The following is a 13785-nucleotide window of genomic DNA, read 5'->3' as shown; positions in this document are numbered from 1 at the left end:
CTTTTCTCTTTAAAGAAAAAGTAAATGTCCTTTAATACAAAATGCATTCATATTTTTTAAAAATTTACTCTGTCAGAATTTCCCAGATAGAGCCAGATTCAGAACTTATTACCTGAAAATCCTCCTCCCACGTCCATCAAGTGCACAGGTTGCCTGGAACGCGCACACGGGCAGCGACACACCATTGCTGTGCTTCCAGGTTGTGCAGCCTGGCCGCTTTGCCCGGGGCTAACTCAGGCCAGACCCCCACACCTCCATTCTGCGTGGCATTCAGCGGGGAGGGAGCATAACCCAACCCCACCTGCACAAAATGAGATGACGCTTTGGGAACTACTCCATGACCACAAAGTAGTGTCAGGGTTTTCTGCAGATCTGTAACAAAATAAGAGCCAGGAGGTAGGACAAAATAACCCTCCTTCATCCGCACCATGCTTCCAGCCAAGTCTCACCAAAACCCTGCTCACTTCCAACAAATATGCCAAGCCTGGAAGATGGCAGCTGCGAGTAGCTCTGTGCTAGGGTGTGTGCCCAGCACTGGTGAGGCCCCGGACTCCATCCCAGCAAGGCACACAATTATGGGAAGTGCCTGAGGTCTCCCCTTTAACCAGGAAAGGGAGTCAGTGAGCCCAGGTCTCAAAGATCCTTCCCTCAGTTCTTCGCCCAGGGCCTAGGCCCAGAGCGCAGTGTGCCCCGAGGTCCTCCACCACCCGCTGTGTGCCCTGTGGCAAGCCAACCTCCAGGAGCCCTAGTGCCTTCACTTCTCCTGGTTGCAGCACCTGACTTAGTTGGAGCTGCTCTAGTGAACCACCATGAGTGGTTGTGATCATTTCTAGTCCTGGAGACTGCAAGTCAGGTCAGAGGGCATCAGGCGCAGGCTCCGGGCTCTTCTGAGCCACCGACTGCCACCTTCCCACTGCATCCTCACAAACTGGCTTTGTAAGACACACTGCACTACGAATGGAAGACACTACACGACATAAATCACCCACCGGAGAGGTTCTGCTTTATTACAAAAGGCTGTGGGTTTATATAGACCTAAGGAGAAGTGGTAGGGCTGAGGTAGATAACGGGTCACCCGTTTATTGGCAAGCTCTTCCATATGTCAGTTCCGGAGCCCAAGAAGTTAATTCTTATTGGGGCTAAGGTTTCCCACCCGTAGGATTTGAACATTGGTGCCGGCGGGCATGTTTCGCGCCACTGAAAGAAAAAAGAGGAGAAAGAGGGACGTTAGGCACCATGTTGGGGTTTTTCTCTGGGGTGCTGCTGCCGTTATATGTTTTCCCAACATTCCTCCCTTTTTGTTTTCTTAGGAATTGGGGCATCATTAGTCAGATTTGGCTGCTCTGGCTGTGCGGGGCGGCATAGGGCCTGGAAGGGGAAGTGGAGGAACGTTCAGGGGGCAGGTCTGGGGATATCATGGCAACCAGAAATAAAACCCAGTGGCTATAGACAGCTACTTCCGTAGGGGTGAAGTCTATGAAAGTTCCCTGAAACCACAAGTTGTCGATAGCATTGAACCAGTCCTGGATGGAGAAGGTAGTTGGTATCAGCCACTGGTCCTGTAACAGAGACTCTAGGAAATACTGGAAGCGTTGCCTTGACATGGCGTCACCAGCACCTGAAGAAGATCAGAGCGAACAAAAACAGGATGAAGATAAAAATTAAAGCAAAGGTCAGTTTTTGGCAGATGTTCCATGTCAGGGGACTGACAGAGAAGGGACCAAGGGCCATGAGGAGGCTTAAAAGGACATAAAGACTCAAGAATCCAGGATGGCAGATTAAGAGGTTCTCCGGGCTCATTGTCTCCCACTGTCCGATGTCCGTTGCATTCCATCACGCCTGGTAGTGAGCTTCAGCAATGAGTGAGCTGTTTTCTTGAAGATGTTGGGGGTTCATCGGTCATCAGAGGCTGGTAGTACCTAAGCAGAGGCTGGTTGAAAGTTTGGTTAGAGATCTTTCGTAATTGACCCTGTAGGAAGCGAAGCTGACAGGGCAGGAACAGACACATCAGGAAAAAGAGACATATGGGCCCTAGAAGAGGCAATAGCCACGATTGCAAGTGGGCTAAAAAGAAGGTGGCAAATGGGTTTTGGTTTGGTGAATTTTTTCAAAGAGGTAGCCAAGTTGGTGAGCTTGACTACATTAGTTTCCACAAGGCCTGATTCATTGATGTAGTAACAGCATTCTTCCCTAAAGAAGAGACAGGTTCCACCTTTTTCGGCTGTAAGTCTATAGCTCGTCGATTTTGAAGAGTAACTTGAGTCAAGGATGTGACCTGCCTTTGTAAAGATGCTAGAGATTCTGCCGTAGAAGTGAGTGCTTGTTCAAGTTTAGAACTTAAGTCCTGTACAGCCCATAAGGAGTGTCCTAGAGCTCCACCAGAAATTCCTGCTCCCGCCGCAGATGCAGCCAGTGAGAGACCCACCAGTATTGGAAGGAAAGCAGCCCGCTTATTCCGCACTGGGGGAGACAAGAGGGCCTGCACTTCAGCTGGGGTATAGAGAGTCAGTTGCGGGACAAGCGTCACCAGTATACATGGGGTAGATGTGTTGGTCAATAAGATAGTGATGAGAGAACCATTACAGCAGAAGAATGAGCCAGGTGGTGCATAGAGGGTGAAGTTAAAGGTGATGTTAGAGTGGCAAAACTTAGACTGGGAGACACCCAAGCCCAGGAGGCAGCGCCGGGGAATCACAGTATGGTTAGACTCCTCAGGCTCCCATAATGGAGCGTCGGGTGAAAGGGTTCGGAGAGAATGGCGGGCAGATGGAGTGGAGAAATTTGAGAGGTCAGAAGCCGAGAAGTTCAAGGGAACCGCTGCAAGCAAAGGTCGAGTCAGAGAGGCGCATAAGTAGCAATCAGTTGGTGTAATGGCGGGGAGGGTTAGATTTAAGAAGGTTATAGTTTCAGTAAGTAGTCGTAGCCATGAATACTGTGGTGGACTCCCAACATCAGGCTCATATGGATCCTGTATGGAGTCTAACAACTGCTGTTCAGAATGCTTTATAAAGTCAGTAGAGATTATAGCTACTGAGGGCTGGGAGGGTTTAAGCTCTCAGGAGATGGAGATGGAGCCACAGGGGGTGGAACAGGATATGTCACAGTAGAAGGAAGCATTTACCCTAGAGGTCCAGCGTGGATGGTTAGGGTCAGTGATAATCAATTGATAGCCCCCCGAGATCAATCTGAAATTTCCAACGCAGGAATCCCCGATGCATGCACATGGGTTATGAATGTTGCGTGACCAGTAGGGGCACCATTTGCAGTAATCCTCTGTCTGATCATATAAGAAGCAAAGGTAAGGCCTAGTGGCTGTTTTTAAAAGTTCAGAATTCTGGGAGGAGAGGGGAAGGAAGATAGATGCATTACATCCCATAGGGGCGCAATCAACCGAAGAAACTAGGCGAGTGTAACTAGTGCTGCCTTGGACATATGTCTCTCTGACTTCGAATCTCCAAGTGTAAGAGGAGGATGATGATGTCCCCAGGAGAAGGATGATGACTGTGAAAATACCAATTAGAAGAGTGGGAGTCATGGTGGAGTATGGGTGGTTACACAGGACAGACGAAGCTTTAGAGGATAGTTAGGATGTGGAGAGCAGGAGTAAAGGGGAGGTCTAGGAGGTGACTCTTGAGGCTCCTCTGGGGTAGTCTTGTCGTCAGCAGATGGGGCCTCCTGGTAATATGGCTTCGACCTAGAAATGTGAATCCAGTGGGTGAGACTGTTGCCTGGTAAGGAAAATTTGGCAGCGGTGGGGGTACAGAGAATGATAGGATAGGGGCCTTCCCATTTTGGGGCAAGAGGCCCTTTCTCCTCTGGAGTGTTATAATAGACTAAACTCCCAGGTGTTAAGGGAGGGGTGTTTGGAGAGGAGTCTGGGTCCAGAAAAAGCCAGTCTTGATATTTCCAGAGTTCCGAGCGGAGATGAAACAAGAGAGGTAAAGACAAATCTCGTGTGAGAGGTCCTTGTGAACTGACCAACCCAGGGGGTATAAGAGGTCTTCCATACATTATCTCAAAGGGAGACAGTAAAGATGGTTTCTTAGGGAGAGCTCTGATCCGAAGCAAAGCCAAGGGAAGAAGTTTGACCTAGTCTAAGTTTAATTCCATTATTAATTTGGTAAGGACTTCCTTCAGAGTCTGATTTACCCTTTCCACTTTCCCTGAAGCCTGGGGGCGATATGGACAGTGGAAATGCCACTTGAAGGAGAGGGCTTGAGAGACCTTTTGTGTGATCCTAGAAATAAACTCAGGGCCATTGTCGGATTGTAGGGAAGTGGGCATACCAAACCTGGGGATGATGTCTGTCAGTAAGATTGAAGCTACAGTGGAAGCCTTTTTATTGGAAGTGGGAAATGCCTCAACCCAACCAGAGAAAGTGTCCATAAAGACAAGGAGGTATTTAGTGCACCGTGCTGCAGGCATGTTGGTGAAGTCTACCTGCCAGTCAGCAGCAGGAATATGTCCCCGGGTCTGGTGGGAGGGAAACGGTTTAGGCCTTAAAGGAGAATGAGGGTTGGTCCACTGATAGATCTGACAATTAGAGGCTGTATTCTGTAGCATGGCTTTGTCAGAGGTGGTGAGGGAAAAGAAGCTCTGTAAAAAGAGGGTCAAAGACTGAGAATTGGAATGGAATAGAGTATGGAGGAACTCAAAAAGATCCTTGTTCTTACTGGAAGAAGTACGGGCTTCAGATGGACAGTTTAAAGCGGCCATTATAGGTCCCCCAGGGGGGTCATAATTGGAAGTGGTAGCAGCCATTCGTGCCTCCTGGTCAGATTTGGCATTGCCCTCAGTGATAAGAGAGCCGTCCTTCTGATGGGACCTACAATGGACAACTCCCAACTGGGTGGGTAAGTGGGAGGCCTCTATCAAATTGGTTATAAGAGCAGAATTAGTGATCGCATTACCTTTGGTGGTAAGTAGGCCTCGCTCCTTCCATACTGCAGCATGGGATAATAGAATATGGAACACATATTTTGAGTCAGTATAAAGGGTGAGGGATTTGCCCCGTGCTAGGAGGCAGGCATGAGTGGCCGCTACAAGTTCGGCCTGCTGGTTGGTAGTTCCTGAAGGTAGAGCTTTGGCTTCTATAATCTCAGTGGCCGAAACTACATCATATCCAGAGTAATGAGTGCCGTTCTGCCTAAAGGAACTGCCGTCAGTGAACCAGATAAGGTCAGGCTTGGTGAGTGGTCCCTCAGAAATGGAAGAATGACAGGGGAGGAAATACCCAAGGTTTCCAAGCAATTATGAGCTGGTGTGTCAGATGTGGGGGTCGTTGGGAGCAGTGAGGCAGGGTTCAGTGCAGAGCAGGAGAGGAATGTAATATTAGGGGTTTCCAGAAAGGAAGTGAGGAGCGACAGGACTCTGGATGGAGGAAGGGTTTGAAGGCCCCTATAAGCTAAAAAATTCTTCAAGTGATGTGGGGAGTGGATAGTTAAAGGGGCCCCGAAAGTCAGATTAGAGGCTTGTTTGTGTAAAATTTGTCCAGCAGCCAGAGCTCTTAAGCAAGGGGCCCACCCACGGATGATACGGTCTAATTGTTTGGACAAATATGCCACAGGTGCAAATGTAGGCCCATAATTTTGACCCAAGACCCCAAGTGCTTGCCCCCCTTTTTCATGGACATTTAGATGAAACGGTCTCGAAAGATCGGGAAGGTGAAGGGCGGGTGCCTTTAAGAGGAATTGCTTAAGTCTGTGAAAGTGGTAGCAGGGGGAGGAGGCAAGAGATTCACCAGGGGGTCCCTTTGCTAGGTCATACAGGGGTTTGGCTAGAAGAGAGTAATTTGGGATCCAGGCCCTAAAATAACCTGCTAGTCCTAGGAATGATAGTATTTTGGCTTTCGTATGAGGCACCAGAAGATTAGAGAGGAGTTGCCTCCTATCCAGTGTTATTTCCTTTTTTCCCGGTGTAAGGCGAAAACCAAGGTAGGTGACAGAAGTCTGGGAAACCTGGGCCTTGCATCCCTTATCTGCTAGGAAATTGAGAAGCTGGGCGGTGTGTGATTGAGAGTGTTCCCAAGAGGGACTACATAGAAGAAGGTCATCAACATATTGAAGGAGAGTAGAGTCAGGGCAGGTGGGGTGAAAGGATGTAAGGTCCTGGGCAAGAACCTGGCCAAAGAGATGGGAACTGTCCCTGAATCCCTGCGGGAGGACGGTCCAGGTAAGCTGATGAGAATGGCGGGTGTGAGGGTCAGTCCACGTAAAAGCAAAGATATCCTGAGATTCTGAGGACAAGGGAATAGAAAAGAAGGCATCTTTTAAATCTAGGACCGAGAAGTGGGTGGTAGTAGCAGGGATCTGAGAGAGGAGGGTGTAGGGGTTGGGCACTAACAGGTGGATGGGGACCACAGAGGAGGTGACGAGGCAAAGGTCTTGAACCAGCCTGTAGGACCCGTTAGGTTTCTTAACTGCCAGAATGGGGGTGTTGAAAGGAGAGTGTGTAGGCCTAAGATACACCTTCCATAATAAATCCTGGATGATGGGTTCTAATCCGAGGAGGGCTGTGGTTGTGAGTGGATATTGTGGTTGACTAATATATCTTGAAGGGTCCCGTAAGACAATATGAATAGGACTGCATTTAGCCATAGAGGGTGTAGTTGTGTCCCAAACCTCAGGATTAACTGGTTTAGATAGTCGTGAGAGAGTGTATGATGAAGGTGTATCTGTCCCTAGGATCATCATGAGGAAATGAGAGGCGGGGGAGATGGAGGGTGATATGTGGATGGTGACCTTCAATAATGAGAGTATGTCCCTTCCCAGAAGGGGAATGGGGCAGTGGCTCATAACGAGAAAGGAGTCTGTGAAGGACAAAGAGATCCCTGCATATAACATGATAAGGGGGGTGTTTTTCGAGGGAAAATCTGTTTACCTCCTACCCCGACAATAGGAGTTTTTGAGGGTGTGGTAGGACCCCAATATTCCCTCAAGACCGAAAATGTGGCACCAGTGTCTAAGAGGAAGGTAATGAAGCGTCCATCCACTAGAAATGTGACCCTAGGCTCTTGCTTCTTGATGGTAATAGTCGGGAGGGAAGGCCCAGGGGCCCGTCAATCCTCCTTTGCCAAGCCCAGGAGTGGCTGGGGTTGTGGGGCGGCTGACCAATCTCCCCTCCGGGTTGTTGGGCAGTCTACCCCCCAGTGTCCCCTTTGGTGGCATTTTGGGCAGGGGGGTAGAGGGTATCCTTGGTGAAAGACAATCCCTGGCCCAATGTCCCTCCTTACCACATTTGAAGCAAACTCCAGGGGGTGTCTTATTGGGACAGCATGGTGATGACCTTCTCTGAATGACCTGGGCCAACATCTGGAATTTGGCGTTTTCAGTCCTCTGCCTACGACGTTCGCTTTCATCCTCTCTACTATAGAACACCTTGAAAGCGACCCTGAGGATTTCGGTCTGAGGAGTAGCAGGGCCCTGTTCAAACTTCTTAAGCTTGGCTTTAATATCAGGGTAGCTTTGGGCCAGGAAATATGTCATTAAGACATGACGGCCATCAGGGCTTTCTGGGTCGAGGTTTGTGTGCTGCTAGAGGGTTAGGGTTAGTCTATCCAGGAATTCTGAAGGTGTTTCTTCCTTCTTTTGAATGACCTCCTGCACCTTTTGAAAATTAACGGCCTTGTGGGTGGCCTTTTTTAGGCCTGCCAAGAGGCAGGATGCAAAAAGGTCACGAGACTGTAAGCCTCCAGGGGTATTGTAATCCCATAGAGGATCCTGCTCTGGGACAGCATGAGCGCCCGTGGGGTGGTTGGGATTGGTCCTATGATTTTCATCAGCATGGGCTTGGGCTAGTTCCCAGACCCGTCGCCTTTCCTCAGGGAGAAATTGGCCAGGAGCATGTAGATGTCATGATGGGTAAGGCTGTATGCCTGCAGGACCCATTGGAACTCCCAAATGTAAGTGGTGGGATCAGTGGTGAATGAGCCTAACTTCCTCTCTGAGTAATGTCCAACATGGAGAAGGGCACATGTACTCTAATAACACCCTCAGGACCAGCTACCTCACGAAGGGGAGCAATCGTCATGGGAGTAGGAGGGGGTCCCTTAGACCTGGTGACAAGAGGACTGAAAGAGGCAGTCGGCGGCGGACAGGAAGGAGATGGAGGGGAAGGGGATGTCTCAGCGGAGGAGGAGGTGGGACCAGCGGAAGAGAGCCGGGGGAGGGGGATGAAATGGAAGGCTGAGGATCGGTGGAATCAGGCAGAAGAAGCGGAGGGTGTAGCAGGAGAGGAGGAGCGGATGGGGCAGGGGGATAAGGTGGAGGTTCATCTGCTGGGTCACATGAGGAAGAATCAGTGGAGTCAGGGGAAGAAGTAGGGGAAGGGAGGGGTTTACAAGCAAGGAGGACCTGAGAGGGAGAGCAGGAAGTGCAGAGGGCGGGGGGGGGGGGGGGGGGGGGGGGGCGAAAAGGCTAAAACCTTCAATTTATGGGACCTCTCTCCATTTTTTTAAGGCACAGGCAGTAGTTAAGAAGATCCCGAAGAAGGTTTGGATCTAACGAGCCTTCTGGAGGCCAATGATTGTCATTATCTAATGGATATGCGGGCCAATCTTGGGTACAGAATCTGATAAGAATTTTGGGCTTATGAGATCCGGGGAAAGAGAGAGAGTAGCCAAATTCTTAAGGAGACACTTGAGTGTGGTGAGGTTTCGGGTATAGACGAGGAGGCGCCCATAGTTAAAGAGTGGAGGAAGGAACAGCAAAGGGAGAAAAAGAATTAACCCGGGCCGTAGGGGCTTCTTGGAAGCATAGAGCAGATGGAGGGTCACGTGGGCATCCCCGAAGTGACCAGTCCACTGTGAGTAGGCACAGAGGGCACAGATCGGTCCTTACTGACGAAGTGCAGTCTGTGTGACCCTGTAGGGTCGAGGCCGCGGGCAACCTGAAGTCAGGAAAGTTTTTCGACCAGAACGAGAGACAGTCAAGGAAGGAAGGGACAGAGCTCCAGCAGAACACAGCTCCAGGCCGGAAGTTCAGCTCCGGGCTGAACACAGGTCCGGGGGGGCGAGTTCCAGCGGGAAGCGGCTTCTGTGGAGGAAGAAGAGACCAGGGAGCCTCTCGTGTAAACCCAGAAGCCTCACGCCCCAAAGGGAAGCAGGTCGCCAGAGGGTCCACTGCGACCAGTGAAGGTCTTAGTGGGGTGCATTCCCTCCTCCCTACTGGGCGTCAGGAGCATTGCGGACGATCACAGTCGCGTTTCCTGCTGCTAGCCCAAAGGGAGTTGGCGAGCCAGGGAGAGGGAACTTACCTAAACCCCATTAGTGGTGAGTGCAGGGAGCCAACGCCCAAAAAGACAGACAAGGGCGAAATGTGTCCTTGGTGACGGCGGTGGCTGAGACAGGGCTTGGTTTGTCGAGCACACCCTCTCCCGGGTTTCGGCACCACCGTAAGACGCCGCACTGCACTACAAATGGAAGACACCACACGAAACAAATCACCTGAGAGGTTCCGCTTTATTACAAAAGGCTGTGGGTTTATATAGAGCTAAGGAGAAGTGGCAGGGCTGAGGTAGATAACGGGTCACCCGTTTATTGGCAAGCTCTTCCATATGTCAGTTCCGGAGCCCAAGAAGTTAGTTCTTATTGGGGCTAAGGTTTCCCACCCGCAGGATTTGAACATTGGCGCAGGCGGGAATGTTTCGCGCCAGTGAAAGAAAAAGAGGAGAAAGAGGGTTGTTAGGCGCCATGTTGGGGTTTTTCTCTGGGGTGCTGCTTCCATTATATGTTTTCCCAACAGGCTTCCTTCCACAAACCCACCAATCTCCAGGGACCACTGGCCCCCTAGGCCCCACCTCCAAATACTACCACATCAGGGATTAGGATTTCAACTTATGAATTTGGGGGATGCAAATGCTCCAGCCACAGCATGGAGTGCCCATTAGAGAGGGCAAGGTGTGGTGCCTGGCCTGATGTCACTGAACTCAGGGACAGGACAACTCACCAGCAGGCACAGTGCTCAACAAAGCAGGGGATGACCCTGCCCCTCCTGAGGGTTACTAGAAGCAGAGGTAGATGACCGAGTGAGGTTGGATAATTAGATGAAAGGGTTAATTGAAACTAAAAAGTGACATCAGAATGAAATGATTTAATTACTCGTATTAAAAATATTAAGAATAGTAGAGGTAACTATTCCTGACTAGGACATTGGCTTCCTTTTACCAACAGAGAGCAGATAGCAAACACAGTGGCACAACTGCTGTAAGCACAGGTAAATGTCTGCAGTGTACATCAATCTCAAAACATGAAGTTGCAAAGTATGGGTCAATTTCTGCTTTTCTTATTACAGTTGTCCAGGAAAACAGAGACTTAGGTTAAAACAAGTTACATGCCAGGGGATGGTCCTTGGCCCCCACCCCACCCCCCAAGGAACCAAAACCGCCCATCCGGACCAGTGACCTGCAAACTATGTCCTTCTCCTGTCCTTCCCTCTGTTAAAAAAAACTGATGGGTGCTGCCCTCCCTCACCCATTCTTCAGGTTTATCTGCAACTCATCATAACGGGGCGGGGCGGGGGGGGGGGGGGAGGCGGCACCTGTGTGCCTGGCTCTGCTCAGTGAGTCCCCATGGAAGAACATTCACCTTTTCTCTGCAATGTGGAGATGAGCCCCTGGGCAGAGAAGGCAGAACCCACAGTAATCTATCATGAGGAACCAATGCCCAGGGCTTCACGCCCAAGGCTCCTGGGACCCAGAAAGATCACTAAATGAGAACCTCCTCAGGGGCAGCTTTGGCTGAACCTCCAGGGTGAAGTTCATGCCCAAATACGATGGCAGGCCTGACACCCCGCACGGTGAGGGCCTCCAAGGGAGTTCTTTTTGATCAGGAAGCAGGTACCAGGACTCATTCTCTCTCTCTCTCTCTCTCTCTCTCTCTCTCTCTCTCTCTCACACACACACACACACACACACACACACACATAGCCCAGCTTCACCACTGGGATGGAAACAGACTTCCTTGCTATTTTGGGCCCCAGGCTTTCTGAGCTAACACTAAAAAACTGCGTGCATGTAAGAGTACAAAGCATCGCGTAGACACACACAGTGAAAGGGCTATGATCTACAACAAACACATCTGTCCTCTCAGAGTTACAGTGGTGTGTGAGAACAAGGCGACTCTCCCCAGACTGCAGCATTCGCAGTCTTGCTCACTAGCCACCTCATACCTGAGCATCGGCATGCTCGGGGCACATCTCCCATTCCACCAGCCCCAGAACACTGGCAATCACCAGTCCACTCCGTTTCCATCGGTTGGACTTTTTTGGGTTCTGCAAGTAATACAAAGCATACACTATTTGTCTTTTCTGAGTTATTTCACTTAGCAGAAGACCCTTAAGTTTCATCCATGTTGTTGGAAATGGCAGAATCCCTTTCTTGTTTGTGGCTGAATAATATCTGATTTCATTTTCTCTATCCTCTTGCCTTTGAAGATGGACTGTTTCCATATCTTGGTTATTGCAAAGAATGCGGCAATGAACATTCCTCTTCGGGATTTTTTAAATTTTTAAATATTTTTGGGGTATGGGGAATTGAACTCAGGGGCACTTGGGGCACTCAACTACTGAACCACATCCCCAGGTATATTTTGTATTTTACTTAGAGACAGAGTCTCACTGAGTTGCTTAGCATCTAACCATTGCTGAGGCTGGCTTTGAACTTGCTATCCTCCTGCCTCAGACTCCCAAGCCACTGGGATTACAGGCATGCACCACCGCACCCAGCCTTCTTTGGGATACTGATTTCATTTTGAAGCCATATTTACAGATAGGTAGTTAGTGTAGTTAGGTAAATCGGGTCTAATATCGAGTAAAAATCAAGAATGAAGTCCAAGAAAAGGGGAATTGAAAAAGTCCCCAAGGCCCAGAGCCCATCCCAAGGAAATGTTAATGAAGCAGCTCCCAGCAAAAAAGAGATGCTAATCTAAAAGCCCTTCCTGCTCTGATTACTCCTCCAGCCCATCAGTCCCCCACCTTTTGGGCCTTCCCACCTACATTTCATCACTGCAAGATAACAGAACAAAGGACAGGAATGCAAGCAAAGGGAATGTGGGAAATCTGAAAATAAACTTTAGCTATAAAAAAGGGAAGACCTCCCCCCTTCCATGGAAACCGCCACTTGGGTCCCCTTCTTCCTCCGGGGAGAAGTCTTTTCTACTGTCCTTTAATAAAGCTTCAACTTTCCACTCTAAACTTGCCTCGGTGTGCTTCTCTGGTGTTATACTTCAGCATCGGGGAAGTAAGGACTCGCCACCAGTAAACAGAGGTGCTAATTTCTCTCAGATATATTCTCTGATTCTGGGTTACCGGATCAAATGGTAGTTCTATTTAAAAAAATTTAAGGAAACTCAATACTGTTGGCTAAAATAGCTACACATTTCCACTCTCATCAGTAGTGCACAGGGGTTCCTCTCTCAGATCCACTCCAACACTTAGCTCATCTCTTTGTTGCTAAACCATCCAAGATTAGTGACACTGAGTAACTTTTCATGGACCTGTTGGTGATTTGTATATCTTTGCAAAAAATCCCCCCAAATTTATTCAAGTCCTTTACAAATTTTATTTTTCAAGTGCTGGGGATCAAACCCAGGACCTCACACATGCTAGGCAAGCACTCGACCACTGAGCCACATCCCCAGCTCTGTTTGTATTTTTATTTAGAGACAGGGTCTCACTGGTTGCTTAGCACCTCGCCATTGCTGAGGCTGGCTTTGAACTCGTGATCCTCCTGCCTCAGCCTCCTGAGCTGCTGGGACTACAAGCGTGCACTGACTCTTTGTCAGGTGTATAGTTTGCAGATACTTCCCACGGCTTGTCTTTTCCTAAGGTTGGCTGTTCCCTTTGCTGTGCAGAAGCCTTTTAGTTTCATGAGGTTACACTTTATGTCAGTCAGCTGTTTGTCACTGTGGTCAAAATATCTGGCAAGAACAACTCAGCCAGGCACAGTGGCTCATGCCTGTGGTCTCGGTGACTGGGAAGTTAAGGCAGGAGGATTGCAAGTTTGAGGCTAGTCTCAGAAACTGAGCAAGTCCCTAAGCAACTTAGTGAAATCCTGTCTCAAAATAAAAAATAAAAGGGACTGGGGATGTAGTTTAGTGGTAAAGCACCCCTGGGCTCAATCCCCAGCACGCAAAAAAGAAAAAAGAACTAAGAAGAAAAAAGTTTCTTTGGAGCTTGGGCTCCAAATGGCAGAGAGGAAGCAAAGAGAAAGTGAAGGTGACTACAATGAGCCAGGGACACACTGTGATCTCAAAGGCATGGCCCAGTGACCTCCCTCCTGCAGCCACACCCTACCTGAGACCCACTTAAATCATGATCCACTAATGAGGTCACCACCCTCATGATCTTATCTGATCCCTTCCCCTCTGAAGACTCCTGAATCTTCCAACACGCAGCCTTTCAGAGACACCTCATACCCGAACTGAACTGGAACACACCTGTTTATTTTTGTTGTCTTTGCTTTCTGTGTCATCCAGGTCTTCAGGGCGTCTCAAGTTAATGTTGTGGATGGTCTAAGACAGGAGCCGATTTTCCTTCCTTCGCATGTGGCTCTCTGCTCTTGCCAGCAGTGGTCACTGAAGAGCCTCTTTCCCACTGTGCACTCCGGGTGCCACCAAACCCTAGTTGACCACGTGTGTGTTCACTTCGGGCCCAGGTCTGTCACTGATCTCTCTGTGTGCTTTCACCCAGCACCGCACTGTTCCCTTTGTGGAAGTCAGGAAAGGTGCTACCTGCAGCTTTGTTCTCCTTTTTCATGATTGCTTTGGGCCTCAGGACTCTTTTATGGCTC

At 49.4% G+C, this 13785-nt stretch overlaps 1 long non-coding RNA gene across 1 annotated transcript in view; it reads right to left on the bottom strand.

Annotated features, from left to right (window-relative positions):
• Positions 1 to 977: 977 nt before the first annotated feature.
• LOC143408632 (uncharacterized) overlaps positions 978 to 13785 on the bottom strand; it is a 17925-nt gene continuing 5117 nt past the window's right edge. The window contains exons 3-4 of the long non-coding RNA XR_013092508.2: positions 9253 to 9408; positions 978 to 1618 (exon numbers count right to left, since the gene is read on the bottom strand). This is a non-coding gene — a long non-coding RNA (uncharacterized LOC143408632). The remainder of the gene's footprint in view (positions 1619 to 9252; positions 9409 to 13785) is intronic.

Source organism: Callospermophilus lateralis, chromosome 10, assembly GCF_048772815.1.
Source record: "Callospermophilus lateralis isolate mCalLat2 chromosome 10, mCalLat2.hap1, whole genome shotgun sequence".
Classification (NCBI taxonomy): Eukaryota; Metazoa; Chordata; class Mammalia; order Rodentia; family Sciuridae; genus Callospermophilus; species Callospermophilus lateralis.
The sequence above is the reverse complement of the archived record's forward strand: the minus strand, read 5'-3'. Positions and strand labels throughout refer to the sequence as shown.